We start from the raw sequence: 13,237 nt of genomic DNA, 5'->3' as shown, positions 1-13,237 counted from the left end.
GTTGAGGGGTAGGGGGGACAATTGCCATGGGAGAAAATAGATAACATTATTAATCATTTGTGTTAATCACTTTATTACAGATTCTACATCGACTATTCTATCCAATCCTCTTGAATCGGTCCTAGGCGATACTATGACTGACATTTTTAAATAATGACTTAATATTTAATACATTGATAGTCAATCCAAAATTTCTAACCATGGGTTTTTTCTTCTCCACACTTCTCTAGGAACTTGGCATGCTGACTGTCCAGAGGAACAAAAAGGTTGGCCTTAGTAGTCAAGGACAAAGCTAATAGGCAGACAAGTCCTGACCTCTGCCCTTGTTCTAGCCTTGACATATTATCTGTTGCCCTATTTCTTGCTGCCTCTTCCACTTGTAGAATGCCTTCCACTTTCTGTTTAGCTAAACTGAATCTATGGATTTAAATAAATTAAGAACCTAAGCTCTCTAGCTTAAATGTAAATGAAGTAGTTTCCCTCCTTGAACCCTTGTTTATTGTGTCCCTAGAACCTTCTAGAGCACTGTGCTGTGTACCCTCTGGCTGGGCGATGCAGCCACCACAACCCCTCAGATCATACTGTTTTGAATAAATTTTAAAATCCTTATGGTTCAGAGTGTTTCGGGGTTCTGTTTCAGAGCATAAAACCTAAAGATTGTGGTAGAAAAAGGCACCTTCTTAAACCTTGCTTCAGACCATCACTTACAGAGTATTTTTAAAGTAAAATAAAGTAAAAGTTCAGTTTCTCTCTGGGGACTTTGAACACACCTAAGAACGTTTTTAAAGATATAACTTCTCTGTCTGAACACTATTCTTCTCTCAAGGGCAAGACTGTCCTTTCTCCAATCTCTTGCTAGCTATTGCAAATGAGGGAAAATCATTTTTCATCTCTCCTCTTCTTTTCCCTCTGATTCTCTTTTCAGCCATTTTTACTCCTGGGTTTATATAACATTACCTCTCTTTCACAAACAACAGAGTTTTGTGGGGCAAAAAAAAATCTAATGATTCACAGATCTGAAGCCTCTCTGCCTTCTCAGTAATCTCTAATCCCAGTAACTAGAATTGCAAATGGGCACAACCTTTATCCTTTCTATGGAATAGGAGGCCATCCTCCTGAGCTGAAGTTCCGGAAGAGCAGTTCATGTTGAAGAAAAATCGAACTCAACTCAACAAAGAAGGACCGTGTTCTGAAGAGAAACACATCACAAAGTTCAATGTGATAGCGCCAAACGTATTAGGTGCTTATTTGGGCGTAATGCCAGGCCTTTATCAAGTAACTGGAAAGCTTTCTCGATGCCACACAGTCTCGCAGTTCGTAGGATGATAAATGGGAGAAGAAATCTGCGGTGTTATCATTAAAAATCTAATGCCTGCGATATTTTCCTCCTCATAACCTTGGAAACCTTTCCAGTTCATTTTCAGTCCTATTGTCAGCACAGTTCAAAGGGTTTGTTCTTGCCGTATGAGTTTTGTTTTGTTTTGTTTATGTTGGGTTTTTTAATGTTGTCTCTCGACCCCTAGTGCTCAGGTTCTTGTGGGTGTTAATCAACCACATACAATGTTATCTTTAGGTGGAAGAAGAGGATGACTGCTCAGGATGTAAACAAGATGGTGGCCTCCTGAACACCTACTGCTTAGCTCCAAGTAGTCCGAGCTAAAGTCCTGTGGTTTTACGTTGAATGATAATAGCTGATCACGTATGGCATCATTTTCCATCTGACTTCCCACTCAGTCATTGTCAACACAGACTTGAAATAGTATTTTATATGTCCAAGTACCTAAATGTGCTAACTGGAGGCAACTATTTCTAGGGAATTGAATTTTTGAAAGTGATGAACAGCTACATAATTGTTTTGTACATACTTATTTTCTTGTGCACTTTTCTGTATGCAAAGAAAGCTATAAATTTACTCATTTCAATAAACTGGAATGGCAGAATCTCATGTGTTATCATCAGTTCATTTGACCCCTGCTTTCGGTTGATGTAGTAGAGTCAAGGTATAGTGTACACCAGGGTAAGGTCAGCAAATGTTAGTTGTAATAGATCCTGGATTGTCACAAAAATGAAAAAGTGGAAATCCATGAAATAGGACCACAGGTAAATTACTGTCTCACGCCTTTCAAGCTTCTATTTTCTCTCTCAGACCTCTACACAGTCCTTCCCTGGGAGTTTAATGGGAGTCTAGTGGATAAGACCTGTACCAGAACAACCTCAATTATGTCTAGTATAAAGATCATTCTTTAGTGAACTGTTGGTTCATGCCTTTTACCCTTTGCCTCTCCTTGTTCTTTAGTTAGCCATGTCTGATTTCATCAAAACACAACTGTGTGGACTGGTCCAGACTTGTATTAGCTACTCAGAAGAGGCTTCTGAGCCCCTGAGTTAGGTGGTCAGGCCAATGCTCAAATGTCTTTAGCACTAGGACACTCTTAAACACTCTCCCCTATTAAAAAAGTTCAAGGCTCTCATTCATTTCAAGAAGACCTAGAGCTACAGGGAAGATGACCCCCAAGGCAGACCCTGCTTGACTGTAGAAGTCTTGGTGTTAAACTTGACTCCTCTAGGGAGTAAGATGAACTTGACAGAGTAGGTGTCATTGATTGGCATTTACCGTTAGGGGATGTTTGGTAGTACCGCCTTACCTTTCCCTTTAACTGAAACATTTGGTCTCTTTCTGACAAGGAGTAGAATATAGAGAAACAGACGCCACATGTAAGCAGCTTCCAGTAAACCACAGATGAACTGGAAAAGGCTGCTGATAAGCACAGTTTGCGCAAATTATGTGGCTTATCCAAATGCTCTGCAGTGTATCTAACCCACTGAACCTGTGTGATATTGCCATGTGGTTTAAGCAAGAGCTTGCCAGAGGTTAACCCTTGCTCGTGTGTACAAGGGATGACATGCACTTCAGTGCAGTAGGAACTACTGTTGACCAAGCCGAGGGAGGTGCTTCCTGAGGTGTCCCTGCAAAGTAGAAACAGACCTCTTTAGAGTCTCTTAGTAGCAGTGGTGTTCACACCTGTAAGCCGGGAATTCAGCTTTTAGGGTAACACTATTATCGCAGAAGAGGGTCTCATTTAAGCATCACATAGATCTAAGCTAAAAGCTGAACTTTAACAGCCAGCCTGGGCCTCCACTTCTCTCACATACAGGCAATACAAAGGGAGAAGGTATTGATTTTCTCAAAATAATCTTGCATCTGTGAAGTGCTTTTACACAACATAACTTACATAACATTTACACAACATAACTTCGTTCTGTTGCTACCGTAATTCTGCAAGGTGGGATCTGTTATTGTTCCAGCTCATCTGAGAATGTCATCCATGCTTTAAAATGGCTACAATCTGCTTCAACTCTTTGAGTGGTTTCCAAGGTATTTGACTGTGGAACTGTGCATCTTAACTACCTTTACTATAGAAGTTGGTAAAGCTGAAAGCTTGATTTCCCAGCCTCCCTTGCACGTAGCTGTGGCCATGTGACCACATTCTAGACGATAAGCCGTAGCTGAGGTCTCATTCAGCTATGTAGGGAGATCTTTTCAGGCAGTGATTTCAAACTCCTCCATCAAAATGTTAACCATCATGTCTCGAGAGACAAACAGAGTATGATTCTGTGTCTTTCCTGTTCTGACAGCAGGGAGGGGAAAGAACAGAGGATATAGCTAACTCAGGAGTTTGGTTGACCCTGCAATAAGCTGACAAGTGAGGACTCTGACCCGTATTCCTGGAATAGCTTCAATACAAAGTCTCTTAGTGAAAGACAGGAGCTCCCCAACAGTCCCTGGTAAATATTTAAGCTATTATAACCGTTGGAGGAGATTGCTAAATAATAAAATGCCTAATTCTTGCTGGGAAATGCTGTGTTATAATGAACCCGCTTCTATTAAAAACAACTACATCTCATGTCCTAAGTCGATATGCCAAACGTGGACACACATGGACTGTGGCGGCAGCAGCCCTGTTAACGTGTCCTAATTACAGCAATGCTGATGGACAAGACCCACCCAGGTGTCGTCTCACTTAATGAGGGACTGAGCCCCTTGTTCTCCCTTGCTTCTCTGAAAGTATGTGCTTAATTACTGGACCTCTACCATGTGCTGAAATCATACGACTGACAGTCCCCAGGGAGATGACAGTGGCAGCTGCTCGTGGCAAGGAAATTGGGCTTCTGCAGGAACCAAAGATGGAGTGATCACAAAAGAAAAAGAAGAAGAAGAAAAACAAAACTCCCAACTGTGAAGGGCTCCAGACTAAGTTTTCCTTATAATGTTAGCTGTGGAGTTTTCTGTCAATTCTTTTTTATATGCTTGACTTCAATCTCTATTATCTTACCTTAATTGTAAGAAAGAGAAATTACTCCTGGTCCAAAAGTTACAGGGTGACCCGACTGGTCTGAGTCTGGGTTTTGGATGTTTCTGGGGTGTGTCTGAGGCTGCCTCCACCAGGTACCTAGTTACACTGATGGATTGTCACAGAACCTTTTGTTTGGGAGCAGCTAAGAGGAGTGCTGGAACACAGGAGCTATAGCAGAGAGGGGTGAGAAAGAGAAGCAAGGGTCAATAGGACATTGCCTCCCTGTCTCCCTCACTGGCCTGTGAAACTGGTAGAGAGCATTGATGGTGGAAACAATAGGGCTGAAAGAAGGAGGAATTTTCTTATTCTGATGAAAGAACTTGGGCAAGGCAGGCAGTTCAGGGCCCACGAGTCCACAAGTAATGAATGGACAAGAGTAATGGAAGGCTCACAGTGGCTAAAATTAGTAGGGGATTATTTTTTTCACAAAAATGTCTAGATTGATGGCTGCTGGTGTTGGTTGAGCAGCTCAACAAGACCCTCAAGGACACAGACGCTTAGCTTTTCACTCCAACTTTTATAGCCTTTGGTTTTTTTCTTATGTTTATTTCCTAATGGTCACAAGATGGCTGCATAGCACCAAAGAGGATATTACTGTTCAAGGAGGGCAGAAGGGGAAAGGCAGTACAATCAATGTCTGCTCCTCAAACCAGGCATTTCGGTTTTCCCCAAGTCTTTCCAGCGGACTTCAGCTATGGCTCGCCAGCCAGAATGTGGTCACGTGGCCACTGCTAAGTGTAAGGGAGGCTGGGAAATCAAGCTTTTAACTTTACCAACTTCTATAGGAAGGAAGAGGCAGGGCTGGCTAGATCATTTGTGGGGCTCAGAGCAAAATAAAAACAAAAATGGAGCAAAGGGCTTCCCTGGTGGCGCAGTGGTTGAGAGTCCGCCTGCCGATGCAGGGGACACGGGTTCGTGCCCCGGTCTGGGAAGATCCCACATGCCGTGGAGCAGCTGGGTCCGTGAGCCATGGCCGCTGAGCCTGCGCGTCCGGAGCCTGTGCTCTGCAACGGGAGAGACCACAACAGTGAGAGGCCCGCGTACCGCAAAAAAAAAAAAAAAAAATGGAGCAAAAATCCATTGTTCAAAAAGCAGGGGGAAAAGTACCATGAAGGGCAATAAAATATAAAGCTATCTCCTTTCTTCTGAAATCTCTCTCTTAACATGATGTATTTTGTTTGCCATTTAATGTTAAGTAAAGAAAAATTAAAATGTTAAAATATTAGCGTGAATTTTAACTCTAATCTGTAATTTATATGTGGAATCACTGAAATTGCACAATTTTTGTATTTCATAACTCATATATGCACATGTATTTGCACGTATTTCATTCTTCCCAGAAACACTGCACAAAGCTAACTCAACTGTTTTTAATTCACTTCTTGACACATGTGCATCCTACCAGCACATCTCACTAATGAGTAAAAAAAGATAGAAAAAAAGAAGCTACGTGTTGCCTGATTTTTTCTTTCCTTCTATATTATTTTCAGCATTACATGGATGCTGATGCAGGGAAGGAACACTAGGAAGAAAGATATGATAATGTTTCTTGGTCATTTGTGGGGTTTTGTGTGGGTTGGAAGGAAGTTATGGTTCAGAGAGTGTGACTTCTCAGGGCTGTCAGTGTCCCACCCACAGCCACTTCACCCCCCCCAACTTAGTCTTAGACGTAACACACTTAGTTATACTCACTTTTACTTTGAGCCACTGAACTCCCACACATCATAAATCCACCCGAATCCCATGTTCACAGGGCAACATAAACACTGTGCAAATGGGGTGTCATGGCAAGGGGGACACACGGTGCACATTTCTTCTGCTTGTGCACAGGCTCCACATTCCCATCAAACTTTGCTTTCAAAACAGAAGTCCCAACGGAAAATTCAGAATTTCAAGATGGCACCAGCAGAGCATTAAACAAAGCCTGGGGCCCTCCTGAGTGCTGAGCCCTGTGCTACTTCACATGCCCATGAAGCCAGTCCTGGCACGAGGGCCTTGGAAATGGATCAGCTAATGTGTTTCCCACATGCCTGGGTCATAGGTTAACCCCAAGTTGGCTGACCTCCAAATGTAGATCAGGGCAGTCTTTGACTCCATAGTACCCTCAGGGCAGAAGAGAAGCATAGCTGAGGGCACAATAAGCAAGGCTAATGGTAAGGCACTTTTACTAGAAGGTAGAAGCTAAAGAATGTAGAGGACTAGTCTCTGTGAGTTAGTACCATGAAGGTCACCACACATACTAAAATGGAAGGGGGTGGGAAACTACAAGTTACTGCACAGGAGGCTTCAATGTTTTTTATTATTTATTTATTTATTTATGCCTGCATTGGGTCTTCGTTGCTGCGCGCGGTCTTTCTCTAGTTGTGGCGAGCGGGGGCTACTCTTCGTTACGGTGCGGGGGCTTCTCACTGCGGTGGCTTCTCTTATTGTGGAGCACCGGCTCTAGGCACGCAGGCTTCAGTAGTTGTGGCAAGCGGGCTCAGTATCTGTGGCGTGTGGGCTCAGTAGTTGTGGCTTGCGGGCTGTAGAGTGCAGGCTAAGTAGTTGTGGCGCACGGGCTTAGTTGCTCTGCGACATGTGGGATCTTCCCAGACCAGTGCTCAAACCTGTGTCCCCTGCATTGGCAGGCGGATTCTTTTTTTTTTTCTTTTTAATTGTATAAGGTTTAAGAGGCTCAGTTTTCATAAATATAAATAGATGAATCTTCAACAACATTGATATTTAGTAAATGAAGAGTCACACAGACAAGGTATAAGAACATAAATGGTTCTGAGAGAAAATAGTACCTAATGTTTAAAGATAAGATATGTCCCCTGGCCTATAAAAGCTAGGAGCTCATTACTAAATCTTTTCATAAAACTGTTTTACAGCATGTAAAAACTCCCACGATAACTAATGCACTTCTGTTTTCACAATAAATAGGATTTTTGTTATCGTGCCTTGAGCAGTTCAATAATCATATCACATGACTACAGCTTATAGCCTCCCTACCTGTTACCACTACTTTTTTTTTTTCTTATTCCAACAGAAAGTCACAAAAATTATAATCATCCTCATCGGTTCACTCAGTCCCATGTAATTAATTTTGTTTTCATCTTGATCCTTTGTTAGCACTTTTATGAATTCCTCAGTTTTCCATTAGAGTTCTGAAAATGCTCATTCATTCAGTTCAGCCGTGTAGTCAGTTACCAGAAACCTGTACTTGTCAGAGTCTTTTCCATGAATTCCTTGAAGATGAAACCCTCTTATAGGAACATTTTTGCAAAAGCATCAGAGTATACCCAGAACTGTCTGTAAATGACAAAAGACTTAAAAAATGACCATGGTTAAAGATTTGATGAAAGTTCATAATAATGCAACTGACAAGGAAATTTAGTTATTTCTGAGATATACATTTTAAAGCAATAACTAGAATTATGACTTATAACATTATACCAGAACATATAAGATTTTTAGAAATTTCATGTAATGTCTGAAACATTTATATTAACATACTTCCATACAAATAACCCAAAGAAAGTTTAGTATTAGTTGTTTTTTTTGTTGTTTGTTTGTTTTTTTATACCACAGGTTCTTATTAGTCATCAGTTTTATACACATCAGTGTATACATGTCAAGCCCAATCGGCAGGTGGATTCTTAACCACTGCGTCACCAGGGAAGTCCAGGAGGCTTCAATGTTAGTACAACCTAATTTGAACTCAAAGAGATGTGCCATTTCAGTTAAAAGGATCCTGAGGGGAGGACTGGGAAACTCCTGAGTAATTACTTGCTAAAGGGCTTTGAGATTCTTCATTTTAAGGACGTTGCAATTCTTCATTGCAGGCACAATGCTGCCAGATTTGAAAAGCAAGAGTAGTGGGTTCAGGGATGGTCCACAGGAGTCATGGAATAATACCACCAAACACCTACCCAGCATGTACCACAGGCAGACACTCTTTTGAGAGTGTAACAGTAAACAATTTAATTTCATATTAACTCTATGAGGGGGGCTGCTACTACCACCAGCATTTTATAGAAGAGGACACTGAGGCACAAAGAACTTGAGTCACTGTCCAAAGTCATACAGCTAGTGGCCAGAGTGGAATCCCAGCCCAGGCTCCAGTGTCCTTGCGCTTAACCTCAAGTTAACCGCTTATCCACTTCACTGCCTCCAAAAACTGGTACCATTGCCTCAAGGCTGGCACACCTTACATTCACCCAGATTGTATTCTCCCCACAGACCAGGGCACGAACCCATGTCCCCTGCATCGGCAGGCGGACTCTCAACCACAGCGCCACCAGGGAAACCCCTTCTCTCCTCTTATACTTCCTATAACCAATATGCTTACCATAAAATTGAATGAAAAAAAATTCAATCCCCTATTATATTTAGCTGGGTTTACATATCGTTAACTAATAAGTCTGTATATATTTTGGTCCTCAGATGCTAGTTTCTTTCTGTCAAAGTCCCAAGTTCCAGAAGCCAAATATACCTGAAGCAAGTGAAATCAACCAATCCTTCAGTAACTATAAAATAAGTATGAAGTAACTGTTTAACATTTCATATACTGTCAGAATATTAATGCAATAAAAGACAAAGATGATTTCGAGATATAGAAACAGAAAAACAAGGCAGGTGGTGACTCATTAACGAAATAAGGGATATAAGAAGAGCTTCCTTGACAGGGGCAGGGAAAGAATTACGCATCTGATTTTAGACATGGCAAGTTCAACTTATGGACAAATTAAAATCCACCTGGAGATTTCTTAGAACTACTCGAAGATTGTTAAGCTGGAAAGTAGCACAATAAGCTTTACATTTTTGAAAATTATTGCTTCTAGATATCTATACTTTCAAAATAAGAACTCAGAAGATTTTGGTAAAGGAACTTCAACAGACCACCCTTTGAGACTTCTGGTTCTAAATGATAGGTTTACCCTTAAAGCATAGGTAAGAAAAGTAGGTAGATATTGAGAAGTGAAGAAGACAGAGGACAGACCCCCCTGGGGAATAGTACAATTTACACGATGGACAAGGGAGAGGAGCTAACGATTGAGAAGCAGAAGAACAGGAAATGTTGTATCACAAAAGCCAAAGGAACAGAGAATTTTAAAGCATAAGAGCGGCCAGTAGGGTCAAATGCCTCTATGAGACAAAGATAGGGCCAAAACATGTACCTCAAATTTAGCAGTAAGGAGGTCTTCAATGGAATAAAAGGCAGGCTACAATAAGTTGAAGGTAAAGGAAGAACCATGTAGTAAAGGAAGAAAATTGATACAGACCGCAAAAGTTTGGCTGGCAAGGGTGGTAGCAATGAGAAAAAAAATCAAAGAATTCAGTAGAACTCTATAAAGATAAAAGAGATTTGAGCATATTCACAAGGCTGAGGAGAAGAAATTGATCAAAATGAAGAAATGGAGGATACAAGGGAAAGGACAGCTAATACAGCAGGATCCTGGCAGGTCAAGAGGTAACTATAGAGCACCAGATTTTCCTAAATAAAAGCAAGCCTCCCCTTCCTCTGAGATTTGATTGAGGTGCATGGAAATTGACATGACAGGCACCCACTGGAAGCCAAAGTGTTTCTGAATTTCTCGGTAGAGCAAGAGGTGAAGGAGCCTTTAAGAGAAATGGAGAAATAATCTGTCCAAAGTCCAATGAGTAAACAAAGATGAGTGTCCAACTCGATTTAGGCAGGGCAGCAGAAATCTGAACTGGTAGGACTGATCCCAGGATGAGAGTTTGTAGACGGTGGTCCAAGGGATGGAAGAGGTGCGAGGGGGTTGAGCTTGTGAGAAGGGCCCATTAATGGGCAGGGAATCCACACAGAGGAGGAAAGGAAAAGAAGCCAGCAAGAGGGTGTTAATCTGGGGGAAAATGGAGAAATCGAGGAGCTGGACGTCTCAGTAAAGCCAAAGAAAGGGAATGTTGAGAGTATTATGAGAGTGAGGTAGCTGGAAGAATTGGAAATTGTGGTCAGAGAAGAGATCATTGATGTTCTCAAGGTAAAGCCATGACAGGTGTTGGGATGAAGCTGAGCATGGCAGTGGGCTGAATGGAATTAAGACAAATATTGATAGAACTGATGAAATCAAGGCAGTGAATATGGTGCCTTTAAGAATACTGAAATAACTAAAGTAAATGCTGGGGTGTGAGTGGAGAGGGAGATTCTAACGTGACGTCAAAGCCTTCCGTAAAGGTAAGTGGTCAAGAGTGTTGGTAAACAGAAAGATAGGAGGTAACAGAGCCAGACTTTGTGAACTTCAAAAGAGAAAGGGACTGTGTGGAATCTTCCCTTAAAATGAAGTGCTGTAATGCAATCAAGTGGTTCCCAAGTAGTTCCATGTGATTGTAAACAGATCTGAGCCACAGGAATCCTCATTACTGTAAAGGGATAGCCAGACTTACATCACCCCATTGAGCTTCACAATAGCCCCAAAACCACTCCATAGAGAAATTCTTTCCCCTTTCTTGTAAAAGAGCTCAGCTGAGAATATTGTAATGAACAGGCACAGAACCAGCAGTGAAGAGAGTTGGAATCTGACGCTGCCTCTGCCCCTGACTGTGTGACCTTAGATGTGTCACTTACCTGTCCTGGACATCACTTTCCCCACCTGTATTCATTCATTCAACTATTAATGCATATAACTTGCAATATCTATTGAAGCTTAATATGTGCTAGGCACAATCCTAGATGTTAGGGACCTAGCAGCAAGGAAAACACACCTAAAACCAAGGGGTCTACAGTTGACAGTCATCTCCAAGTTCTCCCTGTTCAATGATTCTAATTATCTACAGCAAGTGCATGTGTTGTAAGTAAAAGCACAACAAGTCCATAGCATTGTAAGACACATGGATCTTTTGGGACTCAGCTAGAAACCTATATGGAATGAGACAACTGTTCCCAACTTGAAATCTCTGGACCCTAAAAGGGAGTCCATGAAATTACTAATAATAAACTTTCAAAAAACTGATTCTACCACTTTAAAAGAGCCAAATGGAAATTTTGCTCAATGCATTTATATCACCTCAGTAAAAATTCAGGGTTTCTGCCTGATGGGCACACATCCTAATGTCCACGCGTGCATGCCTCTGCCTTAAAAATGGGGAAAAGTATTATTATTGTGTGATAAATATAATTTAACCTCGCAAAGTTCCCCAGCAAATTGAAACCAGTGGGAATTCTTTTTTTTTTTTTTTTTTTAATTTTAAAAGGCCCCTGAGTGGTGAAAACTTTGAGAACCCTCAACAGAGTGGGAAACCCTGGAACTAGAGTTTGAAGACATGGTTTATTCAAATCCCACCTCTGCCATTTCTTTGCATGTCACCTTGCCTGTTGTTTCTCTGAGCTTCATCTGTAAGACTAGACTGAAAGCTTACCTTTTATGGAGTTGAGAGGATTTAGTGAGGAATTTTATAGTTTCATGTTGTTTCACATTACATAATTAGAATAATAACAACAGAACTGATGGACGAGCCTGAGATTCACCAAGTTCAAATTCTAGCTACTCACCACTGGGGGTGGGTGATGCTGGACAAACGATGTCATCTCAGTGCACCTCAGTTTCCTCAACTGTAAAATGGGTTATCTTGAGGATTACGTGAGATTATGCATATATAACCTGGCATATTACAGAAATTCCATAAACATTTATTCATTCTGTCCTTTGGAAGCCATTAAGTATTACACAAATTAAAAATGTCACCATTTTCACTGCTGTAGTCTTCATTTCCCTGAGATAAACACAAACCTCATTTCAAAACATGTCCTATACATGATAGATGTTAAGGACAAAGAAGAGTTAAAAGTGCTACAAAAATGTAAGACATACTATATTTTTATAATAATTATTATTATAGTATATTGTTATTATACTTTTCTGCTTCCATTACTTTGCTACATTACATTTTGCCTGAACCATGGAGAAAAAAATAAATATAACTTCTATGGAGCAATTCAACATTCAAACCAGTCAGCGAAGAAACACCCCTATACTCCATTCCCTGCCTCCAGTGAGTCAGTCTCCAAGGAGAGAGGTGATTTTTCAATCTCCAGTCACATCTAATTGTGAAGTCAATTATCATGAAGTCTAATCAATTAGCATTAAGTCTAATTAGCATAAAGTATCGTTGTATCCTGCCTGCTTCCCAGTCCTTCTTTCCATACATATCCTGGCAGGGTTCAGAGAGGCCATGTAAGAGAGGGGGCTCAGCATTCTTCCATTATATCTGACAGATTCCTACCGTATCTGGATACAGCCCACTTGTCATTTGCAAAGATTCCCAAGAAGTGTCTTGTTGCATAGATTTGTTCATCAATGTAGTTATAAGTGTCGCCGCACACATTTGCATCACCTTATTACTTGGCAACTCTGCATGACCTACATGTCGACCATGAAAATTGTCTACACAGCAGACTCAGGAACTGATGAAATGAGTCCCATAAGAGAGCTCTAGCCCTGCATAAAAAAAGAAAAAGAAAAGAGGGGGCAAGAAAGGGTGATAAGACTAGGTAATTTTACTCTAGGTAAGACCATTGAAAAGATCAAAAGGTAGGCAGTACTGGAAAAACTAGCTCTATATCTGTTATCTCCTCAACCCTACCCTCTGTTTTGCTCGTCTTTGTATGTGCTAATGGTTGAAAATTGCCTATTTTTGATTAATGAATACTTATGAAGTCCCCTTAAGTGTTAGTGAATTTTTAAAAATCAATAACATACCGCATCTCATGTGTTTTTTCTCCAGGTAGTCATTTGAATTCTCGACCCTGACCACACATTCGAATGACCCAGCAAGCTTTAAAAAATACTGATGCAGGGCCCCATCCCAGATCAATAATTAGTATCAGGTGGGAGTGGTCAGGCACCAGTGTTTTTTCACAAGTCCCCAACTCATTCTAT

General features: G+C 41.0%; 1 protein-coding gene across 2 annotated transcripts in view; it reads left to right on the top strand.

Moving 5' to 3' along the window:
* DAB2 (DAB adaptor protein 2) overlaps window positions 1-610 on the top strand; it is a 51,807-nt gene extending 51,197 nt beyond the window's left edge. For both annotated transcript variants that reach the window (XM_065873419.1, XM_065873420.1), the window contains one exon: window positions 231-610. The gene's annotated coding sequence lies outside the window, so the exon portion shown is untranslated. The remainder of the gene's footprint in view (window positions 1-230) is intronic.
* Window positions 611-13,237: the final 12,627 nt, after the last annotated feature.

Source organism: Phocoena phocoena, chromosome 3 (genome assembly GCF_963924675.1).
Source record: "Phocoena phocoena chromosome 3, mPhoPho1.1, whole genome shotgun sequence".
NCBI classification, from domain to species: domain Eukaryota; kingdom Metazoa; phylum Chordata; class Mammalia; order Artiodactyla; family Phocoenidae; genus Phocoena; species Phocoena phocoena.
The sequence above is the reverse complement of the archived record's forward strand: the minus strand, read 5'-3'. Positions and strand labels throughout refer to the sequence as shown.